Source organism: Perognathus longimembris, chromosome 6 (genome assembly GCF_023159225.1).
Source record: "Perognathus longimembris pacificus isolate PPM17 chromosome 6, ASM2315922v1, whole genome shotgun sequence".
NCBI classification, from domain to species: domain Eukaryota; kingdom Metazoa; phylum Chordata; class Mammalia; order Rodentia; family Heteromyidae; genus Perognathus; species Perognathus longimembris.
In genome coordinates, this window is record NC_063166.1 from 22,614,320 (window position 1) to 22,632,325 (window position 18,006).

Here is an 18,006-nt window from a genome sequence, read left to right on the forward strand (position 1 = left end):
CAAGATGCCTTCAGCTACAACATTAAGTCTTATTTCAGAAGTAGGAGCCATGTAAATGGAAAGTAAGCAAATGTATATTGTCTTTTATATGGAATAAGAAAGGAATACAGCTTACAACTTTCACCTTTATTACTGCTGTATTCATTCAATTTGAGTAGATTTCTTCACACTAGCTAGTTACAAACACCATTAGGAAGGCATGTTTATCAGTACATGTTAGTCTGATGTTTAGGAAAAAATATTGAAATAGGTTGAATCCTACTTGGTTTCTTAGCACTTATTGGAGAGAAAAATGTAGAAAACTGATTTCTTCTACTCTAAAATATTCCCTTGTTTTCATCTTGTATTCCTATTTACCTTTGATATTTATTACTGATGTGAGATTTGCAAGGATTATAACCTCTAACTGCTTAGCTTATTGTTTTTGTCAGTAATAGAGTTTAAACTCAGGACCTTGTGATTGCTATGCAGGCTCTTTACCACTGATACCATACCAATAGCCTTTCAAATAATCCTCAATTAATCATTTTATTTTATTTAAAAGGTTTTTAAACAAATGAATGGAATTTTAACATTATTTTCCGATCAGGAATCAATAGATAATTTACTTAATTATAGATAACATCCAAATTTAAGTATTTATAGGCACAAGGTCAAAATGTTACTCTAATAGAAATTTATTTTAGTGGCTGTCAGAATAAAATTTAAAATACTTCTTTGTCTTATGTATCACCAGAAGTTTATTCATAACATGTTATTCTTAGATGAATTTTATTTGTGATTTAACTCAGCAAAAATAGTTTTATCTTTTAACATACTAGAAATGAGTAGAAAACTGTTAAAATAGCATACTTGAATGTGGCAAATTAGGATGAGGGGAGGGTATGTACGTATGTTTTTACTGAAATGTAGTTTCCTCCTGCATGACTAACATTAGACATAAAACTTCCCATAACAGGCTGTGTTGGTCAATGTGTCCCTGGAAGAAGATGTTCTGTATCTCAGAGGTAGCATAAGCACCATTAGATGTAGAGTTGCTATGGTAACTGCTCCTTTTTTTTTAATTGAACAGCATAGTAAGTAGTCTTATAAAACCCACCAACCCATAACTTGCCAGTGCCCCAAGGCAGCTTTAACTTAAGCACCTTCTCTTTGTCTTTTTTCCCCAATCTAAGTGATTCAGGTGTTTGATTATACCTGTTGTTTTTTTATGAATAATGTGATTTAGAACTAAACTTCTTGGTTTGCTGGCCACTGATATTTTATAAAAAGCAAAAAACAAAACAAAAAACTAAACACCAGTTTTAAAATAAAGGCAAGAATACAAAATTGCTTTTGCAAGAAAAACAAAAGCAAACTTCTGTATAAGGCCACAACTGTAAGACATACTAAAAAATAAATACCAATATTTGATCACTGATTTTAGCAGAACCTATGGACATGCCACACCATGCAAATAAGTCATTCTAAAACCCAGAATCTTGGGACTGCTGTGCTAGAATATGCCCTGGGCAAGAGGAACACATATTTTGTTTAAGCAGAAATTCTCCTGAGACCTAACAGTTCTATTTCCACTCCTTACATATACCATAAAATATCTGAGCCCTGGTACAGAGATATTTCATGGGGCTAATAAAATCTATTGTAATTCCCTCTTCACCCCCTTTGCTTTTTTCACACACAATAACTCTTGTGTTTGTTTTGCTAGTTAATTATATTTAAACTGTTAGTAAACCTTTTAAATTAAAGTTTGGACACATAATAGCTACTAGTACTCTGTCAGAAAGTAAGGCTACTATAACTTGTTCTATTTTTGTATGAGAGACCATTGTAATATGGATTAAGAGGTCATGTTAATATTATGAACCTAGTGTTAATGAACATTCTGTCTACTAGTAGCATTGGAAACTCTCAAAAACCAGGTAAACAAAGACAAATAAACTGCACTGTAATCATATATTGGAGTTTTGATTCCTAACAATAGCCAGGAAACCCAAAGTTGAAAATTTGGCATTTAGTCGGTCCAACTTCCACATAATTAGATTTCCTCACAATATTACCTAATATTAATCTGGAAGCATCCTTCTATTCCATCTCTCCGTGTTCTTAAATGTTGATGCTACTCAAAGTTAGGTGAGTGCATTCTCAAATTTCTAGCATTACTTCATCATAAGGATAAGTAATTTTATTTATATTTAGACAATGGGTAAATACTATAGCAGAGTGGGTAGCCATGACAGCTTACTCTGCAGGACAGTTCTTCAACCTAAGAGAAAACTCAAAGTAAATAAAAGAATGGAACACAGAATTCAGTATGTGAACAAAATATGTCTGTAATTGTTTGGGAAGGAAGACATATTTCCCTTGAAAATCATTGTGATGAAAACTCCAGATAAGAGATTTTGAAAGACACTTATTATCCATGGGTCTCATTTGTTCCTACTGTTTTGCTAAGTTTGCAAATAATTCAAAGGCCTAAACACTTCTCCTGGCCATTTCTCAGTATTCTCTTTTGTAGTGAGCAATATGAGGAAATGTGGCCCCCTAGAACAAAGCAACTTGCTTACTTCTTGCTATAAAACAACAGGAATCCAATCTTAGTGTTCCTTGGTTGTTAGGCAAAGCCGCTACACATACAGCATCAATCTGAGCTTCCGGCATCGCCCCTATGGGATATTGGGCCCAAGAGCCTGCAAATGTAGTAGGACTTATGCTGCTTGCTTTTCTCTGAATAATGAAGCTCTGTGTCTTTGATTCACAAATCTTGTGTCTTCTGCCAGCATCATGGGGCAATAACAAGTTTATTCACTAGCTTCTAAATAGTGTGCAATCTCAGACCAGAGAAGCAAAAACTACACCAGTTACTCAAGCATTCCATCTGGACTGGTTTAATAGATCACCAAAGTTTTCACCTAACTCTATCAGAAAAGAGAGAGAAAGGGGTGTGTGTGTGTGTGTGTGTGTGTGTGTGTGTGTGTGTGTGTGTGTGTGTGTGTGTATACTGTCCTTGAGATTTTGTGCTCCAGGCTAGTGCCTTACCATGTGAGTCACAGCTCTACTTTACTGCCCAGGATAACTTTGAACAGAGATCCTCAGGTCTCAGCCTCTTGAGTAGCTAGCATTACAGGTATGAGCCACTGGTGCCTGGCATAAAAGAGAGACTTTTTTTTCTCAATCTGAAGCCATTACCTTAGTAGATATTCACAAACAAGAAAAACCTTTTTTTAAGCACATACAAAAGAGAAGGAAGTTAGCAATGTTCAAACGCCATGAACCCTTTTTTTCTTTAATAAAATGAGAACTTTTCCTTCCTGAAATGGGAAACTTCTCCATGAACATTAATCTGAGTATTTGAAATAGAATGTTAGACCTCTTGTGTACAGACATAAGTGTGATTTCTAACTTACAGTAATCAAAGTCTTTCCATGATCTATAGACTGTGTTGCCCTTTAGAAGAAAGGACCTTAGAGTGGTATTGGCTTTGCTAATAACTTGACCAAATTATCATGATAAAATCCATTCATCACACCATGGGGATCTGTCTGAGTACATTTGTATTCATTTGGTAAGAGATTGACTGGACTTTTTAAAATTTTAATGTTATTGTTTAAGTGATGTACAGTTACAGGTGTATGGTAATTAGTACATTTCTTGTTGAACATTGTTATACCCTCCCTCATTTATCTCCCACTTTCTCCCCCCATAGTCCCCCCACCAGGTTGTAAAGTTCATTTCCAACATATTATCTTGTGAGTATTGCTGTTGCATTGGTTTACCCTTTGTCTCACTATTTTGTTGTTTTTCTTTCTTCCCCCAATTCAAATAAACATATACACAAAACACGGGGTACCAAAATCAAATACAGTGACAACGGGTGATAAATCAAAGGAAACAAAAAGTAAAAGAAAAAACTTTACACAGTACATTAAAAACAACAACAACAAAGAAAATCATCTTGTTTCCATGTTTTGTAGTTCACTTCACTTAGTATCATCTTATATGGTCATATGTACACAGCTATTGAGCTATTGTGATCTTCTGCTAGGACTATCCTAGAAATATACTAATTATTACCAATGAAGGAAACCATGGAGTCTGTTTCTTTTGGTCTGGCTTACTTCACTTAATATGATTTTTTCCAAGGTTTTCCATTTCCTTACAAATGGGGAGATATTATTCTTTCCCATGGAAGCATAGAATGCCCTTCTTTATATATACCACATTTTCTTGATCCATTCATCTACTAAGGAGCATCTGGAACTAACTGTCCTTTTGGTAGGATCAGAGCAGACAATCTGAAATGTGGCAATATTTGTCTTCTATGTATCCACGGGTTGGAGAAATAATGCCCATGAAACAATCTGAAGAACATGTATTCCATTGACTTCTCTATACTATTATTTCTCAATCTTCTCCTTTAAGAAGCATTTTTAAGACCTATTTTTCCTAATCACCCTGAATGTGACAGATATATGTCCTTTCATTCCTTGGAAAGCCACAAACCACTGACCTATCAATAACATTTCACCTCCCACAACCAGTTGTCACTGCTTGTGGATATTACCTGGGTTAAAGTTCATGCTCTGAGCACTCTGAAATCTTTTGTTGAACTGAACTGAAAACTCTGCCTACCCTCCACCTATTAGCTCTTGACCATGTTTTTCTAACAGATATACATATATATGCATATATATTTTTAAATTTGGTTTCTAACAAATGTATTTCCATTTATATTCCCCTTGTATAATTTTTTGGAAATCAGAAAAAAGAAACATAAATTTTCTAAATGTGTAATTTTCATTCATAACTCCCTTTACCTTTGAAAATTCAGAAAAACAATAAATATGGATTGCACATAATATCACATACTATATTATATTGTATAAATGTATAATATAATATATTTATAGCTTTCACTTATAAGTGAATGGAAAGTATTTTTCAGTGTTTCTGAGCACAATGTATCTTCCTATATGAGCTATGTTAGGAGAGTAGAGACTGATTTACATTAATAAAAACTGAGAAGATATTTAAATATGTCTATTTAAATAACAATTATCTGTACTAGCATAGTTTAAGCTGTCTAAGATTCTATCGCTAATCCTTTACAAAAGTTATAATATTCTCCCATAAAGACAAATGAAGACTATGCCTATGCACTGTCTATAAACCTGAAGCAATAATGAAAAATGCCTTTAAAAGATGAGAGACAGAATTTGTGCTCTATTCAAAGAGAGCAATTTTCTGTGATTTTTAAGCACATTCAAAGAAATCCTGAGTAACTTGCACATTTCATTGTGACTTCTAAGACATAAAGATATGAGGTCTACTTATGTTTCAAGGAATTCTTTTCCCCCATATGCTCCAAAGGCTACTATCTCATTTAGTATTATTATGGGGAAAATGGGTTTAGAACATAAAAATCAGAATTGATATTTCATCCTTGAATAATGCAGAAGGTAATATATGCAGGAAAGTTCTTTCCCCCCAAATCGTGTCTGAGTATATACCTTTGAATTTTACTGAAAAACATGTCATTCCATTCAGAACTCTGAATTAAGATGCACTATTTTTTTTTGCTGAAGGCTATTTTAAATTAGGCTAATAAATTGCTACTCTCTGCCTTGCGTGATAATGCATTACATTATCTACTGATGTACATGTATTGTTTGACTCTAATGGTGTGGAAATTAAATGTTAGACGTGGGCCAGATGTTCCTATAGATGAATATGAAGTATAACTCTGGCATCATTATGTCTCATTGGAATGGAGAGGAAGAATGTGATAACAACAATAACAACACCAAAAACTATCCGCTGATATGGGGCCCTAGAAAGATTGCATGTGCCTAGATCTTCCCTCAGTCCCTGCTTTTTGGGAGGCATTCTAAATGTCAGCAGTATTTGCACCTGCTCCCGAGGAAAGAAATATTATTTCCTAAAATAAAATTTTGAATGTAAAACTACCCAGAAAAGCATTCAGAGACAGCAAATATTTGTCATCTTTATTTGACAGACAGAGGTAGCTTTGGAATATGTCTGTGGGTTTTGAACCTTGATATGGAAGTGAGATTTCCATGGGTCATTCCTCTGCTCTGTGTGGTTCACAGCAGGGTAGGAAAAGAACTGGCAAACAAATGAGCCTATGGTGAATTTCAATAAAGATTCCCTGCTGTTTCTAACCCCACTGGGGGTGAGGAGGGAGAAAGAAAAAACAAACCATAATCTCCCATGCCAGGACAACTTGCAAATGGGGTCATAACCGCAGTCTGAGAGACACTGTAGAAAAATGATGTGGACAGGAGAGGGGAATAACTGGAATGTGTGCCACTCTGTTGCTTCTATGCTGGCACCAGCTAGTCATCATAAGTAGCTATCACTTTAACAATCCACAGAGAAGCAATAGGTGGAGAGCGATGCATTCCATCATCACAATGAGACACATTCTTAGGGTGTAGACTAGACCTCTAGTGACTTTGAGGTGGGTAAACTTCAGTGGAAGATGAAAAGGGAAGGAGGAAGTTCATAAAGCATGTTTGGTAATATCTGAAAAGCATGGTGGATAGAAACCAAGGAAAACCAATGGAAGGGTAAGACCGTTTGCTTTCTTTGTTTTGTTTCATGGGGTTACTTGGGGATTAAATGCAGGGCTTTGTGCTTGCTATGTATACTCTACCCCTGGAGCCTCCCACATCATTTTTGGCCTTTTTTTTTCATGCTTTTTAAGTGGGCTAGCCTGAAACTGTGATCCTTCTACACATACATCACATGTGGTAGGGATTACAGATACAGGCCAACAATCTAGCTTAGTTTTAGTTGTTTGATTTTTTTTTTTTCAAAATGAGGGTTATTTTACTTTTGTTTTAAGCCAACTGGCCTGTAATTATGGTCCTCTCAATCTCTACTACCTCTTGAGTAGCTGGAATTACAACTGTGTGCCACAACATCCAGCCTGGGTTAACTCTTTGGAAAGAGTTGCTGAATACCAAGGAGAGTATCAAAGGGAAATTGTAGCATGAAACAAATGAAGTATTTATTCCATGAGGGAGATATTTCGGCTGCAACTATGGCTATCAATATTTTTCTCTTTCCATTTCTTGTCGTTTACTGGAAATATGGAGTAGCCAGGGATTCATTGTCCTGTGCACTACCCAGAAACAGCAGTATTTCTTTCTTATTTATGTAAATTCATTTATTTTTTCCTTTATTTAGCATCAGTTCAGATATTTAGTGCAATTCGCGTTGATTTCTCAAGAGTAGCCGAATTTCCATCTTTTGCTTTGTTTTTGTTTCTTCTTTTGTCATTCTATCATGTTAAAAATGTTTTCTAATTTAATTTAATTTAGTTGTAAAGGTGATGTACAGAGGGGTTACAGTTACATAAGGTAATGCACACGTTTCTTGTCAAACATTGCCACCCCTCCCTCATTTTTCTCCCACTTCCCTCCACCTCTGACTCTCCCCCCTGCCCAACATGTTGTAGAGTTCATTTCCAACCTAGTGTCTTGTGAGTCTTGCTGTTGCATTGCTTCACCATTGTCCTTTGTTTCACAATTTTGTTACTCCCCTTCCTTCCCCAAATCAGATTTTAAAAATATTTTGAAAATGTTTTCTTAGTGATTCACAAAACGTAGAGATCAGGTGTCTCTTTTGTGTGGAATATGAACCCAGGTGAAGATCATATAGCTACTTGTGATCAGAAAGCTGTTGTTTTCTTAGTTTAAAATATTACTAATTACATTGTAGGTATGGTGTTGCTTGCCTGTAATCCTGGCATTAGGGGTTAGGATGAGGCAGAAAATCATGAATTTGAGGCCAGCCTGGGCAACATATTGAGATTCAATATCAAACCAAACACTAAATAAATAAATATAAATATAAAATAAAATTATTCATTACAAAGTGTGATGTTGGGGTTATTGGTTCTAGGTCAATAAAAGGAAGGTGGGAGAAGAATGAGGGAGGAGGTAACAAGTTTGACAAGAAATATACTCACTAACTTAAGCATGTAATTGTAACCCCTCTGTATACCACCTTGACAATACATTTTTTAAGTATGCATTTCTAGCTCCTAGGAACATGAAGGTGGACTTCAACTTTTGGACCATTCCCATTACCTGAGAGTTTTCTTTCCTTATCATCTGATCAAATTAGTTCTATGATCTTGGAATCAGAGTTTTGTTTGTTTTTTTTTTGGTTTTTTTTTGGCCAGTCCTGGGCCTTGGACTCAGGGCCTGAGCACTGTCCCTGGCTTCTTCCCGCTCAAGGCTAGCACTCTGCCACTTGAGCCACAGGGCCGCTTCTGGCCGTTTTCTGTATATGTGGTGCTGGGGAATCGAACCTAGGGCCTCGTGTATCCGAGGCAGGCACTCTTGCCACTAGGCTATATCCCCAGCCCGGAATCAGAGTTTTTGAAGAATACTTTTCATACTGGATGCCTACATTTTTTGTTTTTGATAAACTTCCTGGTTATCTTGCCAAAGTCAAAATCAAAAACTGCCAACTTAAGATCGACTGCTCTTTCTGCTTTTGAACTATTTCCAGTTACCTCACACTTCTTAAACATTAGCATAGTAAATGGACGGTACACCCATGACAAAAGGAGAAAGGAGTCCACACTAGTCTCCAACAAGAACACTTAGGCAAAGGATTTAGCTTCCCTTCCTCACTGGTAGTTTTATTGGGTTGAAAGCTGAGGTGTTTCTTCTCTACATGTGTATGACCTTTGAAGCCTTGAAGGACAAGTTGACTGTGGCAAGACAAGGCGAGATTTCAAGAGTTTGAGTAATATTCAAATACTAAATATCAAACATCTAGACTACCCTTATGAATAAAGAACATGAATTTGGGATAAAGGTTGAAATTGTCTTTACATCTCCTGGCTGTGTAAACAGGATCAAGTTGTTTTTACTCAAGATATAAAAGGCAATTACAAAAGACTTCCTCATCAAATACTGTGCACAGATTTGCTTAGTAATTGCTAAGTTCGAGGTCTTTCTTTATATCAACACAGAATACAAAACATAACTTTAAATTCTTACCTCACTATCATTTGAAAAAATTAGTCTGGCATCCAGTTCATGCTACCTCTAACTTCAGCACTTCCATTATTTTTTGTCTGTGCTATCCCTAATTTCACAGACAGACACAAAAGACATTGCTTATTACATTCCTATGACATTTTTATATTACCATGTTTTATAGTTTTGTAAAAGTTCTCAAATGTAATCGGCTTATTTAAACATATAATTAGGTACTAAATCATGTAGCATCAAGGAGGGGATGTTTGGTAGGAGTGCAAATAAGAACAAATCAGTAAATGATATAATGGTCAGAGGATGACTTCATGAAACAAGGTAACATGGTGTTTAGTTGTCATACCTTCTAACATCATTCATTTTTCATTAACTTTTTATACAACGTATGAGCATAGTCTTCTTATGTAACACTGAAAGAATATAAAATGCATGCAGTTGGTCCTCTTTATCCACAGGTTTTGTGTGTTCAAGCATGTCTGAACAGAGAAAATGTACAGATTTTTTCCTTGTCATCTTCTAAAGAATACAATATAATAACTCTTGACACTGTGGTGGTATTATATGTAAATGTATTATGCATCACCTAGAGATGATTTAAAGTATACAGAAGGAAAGGTGTGGGCTATATGCAAATGTGATAGAAATGTATGTAAATAACTTGGTCATCCTCAAGTTTCTGTGTCCACACAGGTTCTGGAATCAATCCCTCAGACGTTAAGAGGCAACTAAAGAAAATAAAGAATCCCTTTTTTATGTCTTCCCCCGTTTTAAATGTTACTATTATCATTCATGCACAAGTGTTAGTGTAGACATGCGATTTTATGGTAGCATTCCCTTGCACAGAGGCTTAGCATGGAAATTACCAAGTCATCTAGTAGCATTCACTTTGAGGTATGGTGATCCCTGCTTGGATGACCTGCTAAAATAAACTCTTTTCCAGTCTGACCACCTCATTTTTCAATCAGCAATGAAAACAAAACAAAATCTTGTTACTGTTTTACTGTTTGTGTTCCTTTTCTTTCCTTGTTTTTATTTTTAAGGTACTGGGATCAAACCTACGGCTGCGCATGTGCATGGCAAGTGCTCTACCACTGTGCTACCTGCCAAGCTGTCAATCTTTCTGATCATGACATTTCCACTAGGGTGAAGTGAAATTTCATTGTGGGTTTAGTTGGCCATTTCCCCAGTGATTAATGGTACTAAATATCTTTTCATATGGTAGTAATTGTATATCCTTATTAGAAACATGTTTATTCATAGCATTTGACTATTTTGTTATTGAGTTTTAAGATTCTCTTATATCATCACTGAAACAGATTTAATATTTCCAAATAACTATTCTTTTTTTACTTTCTTGTCAATGAGCTTTTATATATGACTAATAAAAATAAGTCATACTGGGTGCTGGTGGCCCATGCTACTCAGGAGGCTGAGATCTAAGGATTCAAAGCCAGCCTGAACAAGAAAATCTGCCAGACTCTTATATCCAACTAACCACAAAAATGTTGAAAGGGGAGCTGTGTCACAAGTGGTAGAGCACCAGCCTCAAGCAAAACAGCACCTAGGCCCTGAGTTCAAGCTCCAAGACTGGCATAAGAAATGACAATAAAATTCTGACATAAGTTTTATTATCATTACTTATATTTTATATGAGAAAACTCTGCCTAAAACTAACTCAAGGTCATGGGGATTTTGCCTTCTCATAATATATTATAGTCACACTAAACTGATTTATCTTGATTCCATTTTTTCATATGGTGAGAGGATATCTTAGAATCAGCTCATTAATTTCTGAAAATAAGTCAGCTAGGCTTTTCTTAGAGATTATTCTTGAATATGCAGGTCAATTTGAGAAGTACTGACATCTCAACATTAGCATTTCTTACTTTCTGTGAACATATGATGCCTCTTTAATTTATTTATGTCTTTGTTCAGTTTGCTTTATTTTTCAGTGCACAAAACTTTAGACTTACAATTGTATCCCTAAATAATGTATTTTCAGTTATGCCATGTTAAGTTAAATTGTTTTCTTAATTTTACTTTTCAACTGTTCATTACCAGTGCATAGAAAAATAATTGGCTCTGTATGTTGATCTTGTATTCTTCACCCTTGTTGGATTTATTTTTAGCTTTAGAAGTATTTCTGTGGACTCAGAGGGGTTTTCTACAGAGGAGAACATGTCATAAAGATAGTTCTGTTTATGTTTTTTTTTAATGTAATTTGGATGCCTTGGACTTCATATGCTTGCTTAATTACCCTTGCTAAAAACCTCCAACACAGCCTTGAACAAAAGTAGCAAGAACAGGACATATTTATATTTCTTAGATAATGATGGGGGTGGGGGATCTTACCAGGTATAGAGCTGCATATAATTCCTGTGTTTGGAAGTCTGAGGCAAGTGAATGGCTAGTTCCAGGCCAGAGTGGCCTACATAGAGAGATCAAGTCCCAAAACCTCAAACCAAAGCAAGTCACATGAAGTAAAATAAGAAAAACAATATTCAGGGGCTGGGAATATGACCTTGTGGTAGAGTGCTTGCCTCTTATACATGAAGCCCTGGGTTTGATTCCCCAGCACCACATATATAGAAAATGGCCAGAAGTGGCGCTGTGGCTCAAGTGGCAGAGTGCTAGCCTTGAGCAAAAAGAAGCCAGGGACAGTGCTCAGGCCCTGAGTCCAAGGCCCAGGACTGGCAAAAAAGAAAAAACAAAAACAATATTCATCATTCCACCGATAAGTATGACCTTGTATAGGTTTATCATAGGAACTCTTTGCTATAGTTTAATTCTGAAATGTTTCCCATAGACACATGTCATGAACACTTGATTCCACAGCTGGTAGAGTTATTGTGGGAGGTTGTAGAGACATTAGGACCAGAGGCCTAGTGGAAGAAGGAGATCACTGTGGAACTGATTCTCCCATTTCTCTCTTGCTTTGTGTCTGTCACTGGGTGAATGGCCTCCTCTGCCACACACTTTTGCCTTCATGATGTTCTGCCCAAATGCATGTGGCCAAGCAATGTTAGATTACACCCTCTAAAGCCAAGAGCATTAATAAATCTTTGCTTCATTCAGCGATTTTAGTCAAGAATTTTGCCACAAAACTGAGAAAAAGTAAGCAACACATTTACCAGGTTATAAAAGTCCCTCTATACTTCAGTTTATCAAGTGTTTTGGTCATAAAAGGTATGGAAATTTGTCACATACTCTTCTACTATTTATTGATATGTAAATATGCTTTGTCCTTTATTTTATCAGTATCATATATTACATTTTTTTGTCAGTTGTAGGGCTTGACCTCTGGGCCAGGGTGCTGTTGCTGAGCTCTTGCGCTCAAAGCTAGCCCTCTGCCACTTGAGCCACAGAACCATTTCCAGTTTTCTGGTAATTAATTAGATGTAAGAGTTTCACAGACTTTCCTGCCCTGGCTGGCTTTGAACCACAATCCTCAGATCTCAGGCCCCTGAGTAGCTAGAATTACAGGTGTGAGCCACTGGTGCCCAGCTTTACATCAATTTTTTTTTTTTTTGGCCAGTCCTGGGCCTTGGACTCAGGGCCTGAGCACTGTCTCTGGCTTCTTCCCGCTCAAGGCCACTCTGCCACTTGAGCCACAGCGCTGCTTCTGGCCGTTTTCTGTATATGTGGTGCTGGGGAATCGAACCTAGGGCCTCGTGTATCCGAGGCAGGCACTCTTGCCACTAGGCTATATCCCCAGCCCTACATCAATTTTTGTATGTTGAAATGATTTTCCTTTTATAGTATCAAGCATATTTGATCATGGTATATAATTCTCCATATTTACTAGTGGATTTGGCTTGCTAAAATTTTGTTTCAGATGTAAGTAGTTATTATCTTAGGAGGTCTTTATCTGATTTTGATAGTACAATAATACTAGAGTGAGTTTGGAAGTATTTTCACCTGTTTAGAATTGTTTATACTTAAGAAAATTGCTTATTCTTTAAACGCTCAGTAGAATTCAGTGGTGTAAAGAAATTCCATAGTTTCAGTGAGAAGTATTTTTTTGTTTATAATTCAATCGATTTAGCTGATATAGTCCAATTTATTTAACAAAATTTTAGATCAATTTGATAATTTGTACTTTTTGGGAATTTGTGCATTTCCATGACATCAATTTGTTGGCATTCAGTGATTTGGATATATAAGAATAATTCACTTCTCTAAGCTGGTAAGTATCCTGTGGCATAGCTGTCTAATGTTTGTTTCTCCTGATCTTTTCTAGTATAAGCAAGGTAACAAAGCAGGAACAAATTGGTCCCACTTGCTTCAGTATTTTTTTGTCCAGCAACTACTCATAAACATTTATCTTGTCTTTCTCTTATCACAAGCCTATAATATTAATTACTTTATATTCTCTGATGTTTTTTTAATTTCTGCAGCTGTTGTGTTTAGCCATGTCATTTTACCTTTTTTGTTGTTGTTGTTATACTGCAGAGGCAACTTTAAGTGTTTTTCAAATTTTCCTTTATTTTCCTCCTACTGGACACACTACAAGAAGAACTCTTCAGCCACTCTCTGTTAGATCAAGGCCATGTGAGTAGTTCTAACCAATAGGCTCCAAGCAAATCTGAGATATGTCACTTCAAGTCAATGGGATAAAAGGAAAAGAGCAAGAATGAGCTTTGTCCATCCTTCCCTCCTTGATTGCAATGAAAGCTGGGATCATCATTTAAGACAACAGAGTACTAAGATGAGACCAGTTTAGCTCTTGAAGCAACAGCTTGAGTAGACTTGTTAGACTTTCTCACTAAGACTCTGGTTTAAATAGTTGTTGTAGCAAGGCATAGATAATCCTGACTAATACAGATGAGTGCCTGTTTCCTCCTCTAATCCTAATTGGCTTGACTCTGTTTTGTTTTCTTCTTCAGTCTTTTCCTAGAAAATTCCTTCCTTCAGCACCCAGCATCTAGATAGTAAACAAATAAAAAGATGGCCAGAATGTAGATGAGATAGTTGAGAGATGAGGGAGGAGGAAGCTAATTTTGTTCTGGAAAGATCAAATGGGGTAGTTGCAAATCCTAGTGTCCTAGGATTCCACTAGAAAATATCAAAGCTAGACATCTTTAGCTTTCACTGTGTAGTAGGAAATACGCCTTTTCTGGTTGTTCTTTCCAAAAATATTCTATGTACTTTCAATCATAATTTCAGATGATTAGTTTAGCAATATAACTTTGAAGTAATGTTTGGACAAATTTATGTAATGGTTTTTCTTGAAATCAAATCAACTAAAATAAGAATTTTTTTAAATCTTGGGGTCTTATTTAAGTGAGGTACTTGTTTATTCTTATATCTTACTTCTTATCTTTTGTTTCTCTCCTTTTTGTTTTGATCTTTTATTATATCCCTATGCTTTCCGTGTTGGTTTACCAAATCTATATCCTCATTGGGTTATTCAGTTAATATAACACTGATAGCACAGCTATACCAGCATATTCTTTCAGTTGGAATTATCTTTTAAGATCAATGCCTTTATTTCATTTGTATATTTTTATTTTAGTTTACAATCTGCTTGAATAGATCTCAAACAATTTATTTTCTTCTTCTGGCCCTGATCAGATTGTATTTCTATTTTGAAATTATCTAAATGTTTCTCCTCGAGTTCATCCCCACCTTGGCTGGGGTCATTTGTGTTCCTGGTGAACTTGCAGGCACAGAGAACAGGATGCCCTGAATGGGGAGCACAGCTGGAGTTGGTTGTCTTTGTGGAGGTCCTGGATTTACTCTTATTGCTGAAATCCCACCAGATGTCCTTTATTGGATTCCATTCCACCCAGGTTGGCATGAATTCAATGCTTCTCAGCTTTGGCTCACAACTCCAATTTAGCACTATGTCCTATAGCAAAAGAATCAGGAACCCTTTCTGCTTCAACCAAGGACCAGATGTAGTTTGCCGAGCATCTACTTAATGTTTTATCTTGATTTTCCCAAGCATATCGACATATCTCTTCACCCCTTCCCTTCTTGTTAAAGAATAGAGTCCTTGTTTATCTATAGTTTCCATGGGCTCGGTTATCTGCAGCCAAATAATCTGAGCATTTTAAATTGAAATTTCTAGAAATATTTTTGTTTTAAGTTGTGTACCATTCCAACTAGAGTAACAGAATCACACATGCTGTAACTTGCCCCTTTGTCCAGCACATCCACTCAGTAGCCATCTCAGTAATCAAATTCACAGTATTGTGCTGCTTGCATCCAAGTAACTCTTCTTTTAATTAATAATAGCCCTAAAGTTGAAGCATAATGGTGCTAGCAATTCAAACATGTGAAAGAAAAGCCTAAAACTGCTTCCTTTATCAGACAAGGTGAAACTTCTTAACCAAAAGAAGAGGAATATATTATATGCTATTGCCAACATTTATAGTAAGAATTAATCTGAGAAGCTAAAGAAAGAAAAAAAGAATGTCCTGATAGATTTGTGGCCACATCTGACAAAGCAAACACTATGACCACAGTTTGTGATAGTTGTTGCTTCGTTAAGTAGGAGAAGGCATTTAATTTTGAGTAGAATAAATACACAGAAAATGTGTTCTGATGAACAGACAGTATTGCGTCTACACCATGAGTTATTACTGTAGTTAATCCCTAATGGTGTATAATTTATAAATTAAACTTTATTATAGGCTTGTAGGTATAAAACAGTCTATCTCATCTCACTTTCTCCCTCCCCCCCTTCACCTCTCGGTCTCCCCCCTTCCCCGCCCCCACCTCTCATCTCTTTATCTACCTACTTATTTATCCTCTATCTAGAATTTGGTGCTGGAATTCATTATGGGTATCAGAACATATCCTCTAAGGATTAAGAATGTATAAGTATTCTTGGGATTTGTGTAGCTTCTTTCTCCTCGGTGCTGCTTTGGGAGATGAAAGTGAAGTTGGAAATCCTGTCAACCTGGCAGTATATCAGAATCTTCTATTATTTCATTGGTCAATGCTCTTTGACATTTGTAATAAACCCCCATGGTTTTGTACCATAAGAAGTTTTGTACCATAAAAAGCAGAGTTGTTTTAGTTTTTATTTTGTCTAACGAGGTGAAAGATTCTATACCACAAATTTATAGTAATATCTCTCAGATTTAAGGTTATTTTCAAAAACATTTGTAGGTATTTCTCTTAAAAGATTAAATATAATATAGTATTAAAAACAATGAGTAGGTGAAACACACTCAATGACTTTGATGAGTAAATATCAAAATTCATCCACATTGACCGCGTTTCTACTTTGCACAATGATCTGAGCCTGATTGTATGAAAGACACATAAAGAATAAGAAAAGATAGAAAAATGGAAAGGAACAAATATGTTTATCCCTTCTATATGGCAGCAATAAGTACTTCTAATAACAAATTACAGGGGGAAAATGTAGAGGTAAGTTAAAGAAGAGGAGGAAGTATTTCAAGCTAAAAGACTACCAAAAGGCAAAGGGCAAAATGGAAAGCATGGAGTTGATTATGGACTCAAAAGACAAGGAAAAAGGTAGCTATCTTTATAGAAAAGGGATAGGCACTGGATGTGGAGGTAGAAATGCCTAAACTGAAGTTGGAAAGAAATAGCTATTGAATAAGCACATAATATTGTAATTATACATGGGGGGAGTTCAGTCTGGAGCTGCAATAATAGTAACAGGATTGTAAAATATCTTATCCATACATGATAATAGCAAATAACATTAAAAAGTATAAGTATGGTGCTTGCTTTGGCAGCACATATACTAAAATTGGAATGATTTAGAGCAGATTAGCATGGCCCCTGTGCCAGGATGACACGCAATTGCGTGAAGCGTTTCATATATATATATATTTTTTTACTATATTCGAGTACCCTGGATATTGTCTGATATGGGTAATAGAACTGGAAAAAGGAGAGGGAATACAAAAATTGAGAGACAAAGAACAAAAAGACAAACCATTCAAAAATCAATACCTAGAAACCATTTGGTGTAAACCAACTGCAGAACTCTTGGAAGGAGAGGGGAAGAGGGTGGGAGAGGGGGAAAATGAGGGAGAAGGTAACAAGTAGAACGAGAAATGTACTCACTGCCTTTCATATTAATCTGTAACCCCTCTGTATCACACTTTGACAATAAAGAAAAAATAAGGATGACCATGGAATGAGTAGGCCAGCAAAGATAAACAATAATCTGTCAGCAAGATGGAGATTGAATCCTGGGAGAATGGCAAATTACCTATTCTATGCCATGAGTCTTGAGGGCTTGGTCCAGTTTTGCTACCCTACTCAGATAAGTTAAATTCAGGGTCATTTGACCTTTGTAGTTCCCATTGATCCCTCTGCAAAATACGGATGAAATTCTAACATGCATTCTAGCTTAGGCCTTGTTTCTAGCATACTCCTATGTATTAAAATGAAGGGAACATGGTAACTGAAGAATCTCGAGTATGTAGTAATAATTTTTGCAGAAATAAATGGAGGAATACATTACAGTGATTGGAGTACTTACAGAAAAAATTAATCTGCAAAGAAATTTTCAGAGATGGGTTCAAGAAATGAGTCCAAGTTTCTGATTTGGGGTTATTAGGAGAATCTAGATGATTTTCAGAAGAGAAGAATTCAAGCTAAGGAGCTGTTTTGAAGAACAGGGTCATTATACCAACACAGATATTGGAAGGTTGAGTCAGCAATGCCTACATACAGCATTGAAAAGTTGCCAGGGAGGCATGCAGGTTGATACTACAAAAGGCAAATATGAGAAACATGGGACTTGAGATGATGAAAATGTCGATTTCACTATAGAAATGAGTTCTAGGCTGAATTCATCCACTGATATCTAATGTCCAATCTGATGGTATGTGTAGAGAGGAATCTTTGGGATAGAAATGGTTTAGAAGAGGCCTTAAGGGTTGGTTCTTCATGATAGGGTTAGTATCCTTATAAGAAAAGGGCAGAATATTAATTTGTTTGCAAGTTTCTCTCTCTCTCTCTCTCTCTCTCTCTC

At 36.1% G+C, this 18,006-nt stretch overlaps 1 non-coding gene across 1 annotated transcript; it reads left to right on the plus strand.

The window, feature by feature from the left end:
• The first annotated feature begins 16,740 nt into the window (after positions 1-16,740).
• Positions 16,741-16,847, plus strand: LOC125354065. Its single transcript, XR_007211449.1, has one exon. It is a non-coding gene; the product is annotated as a U6 spliceosomal RNA (small nuclear RNA).
• The last annotated feature ends 1,159 nt before the right edge of the window (positions 16,848-18,006 follow it).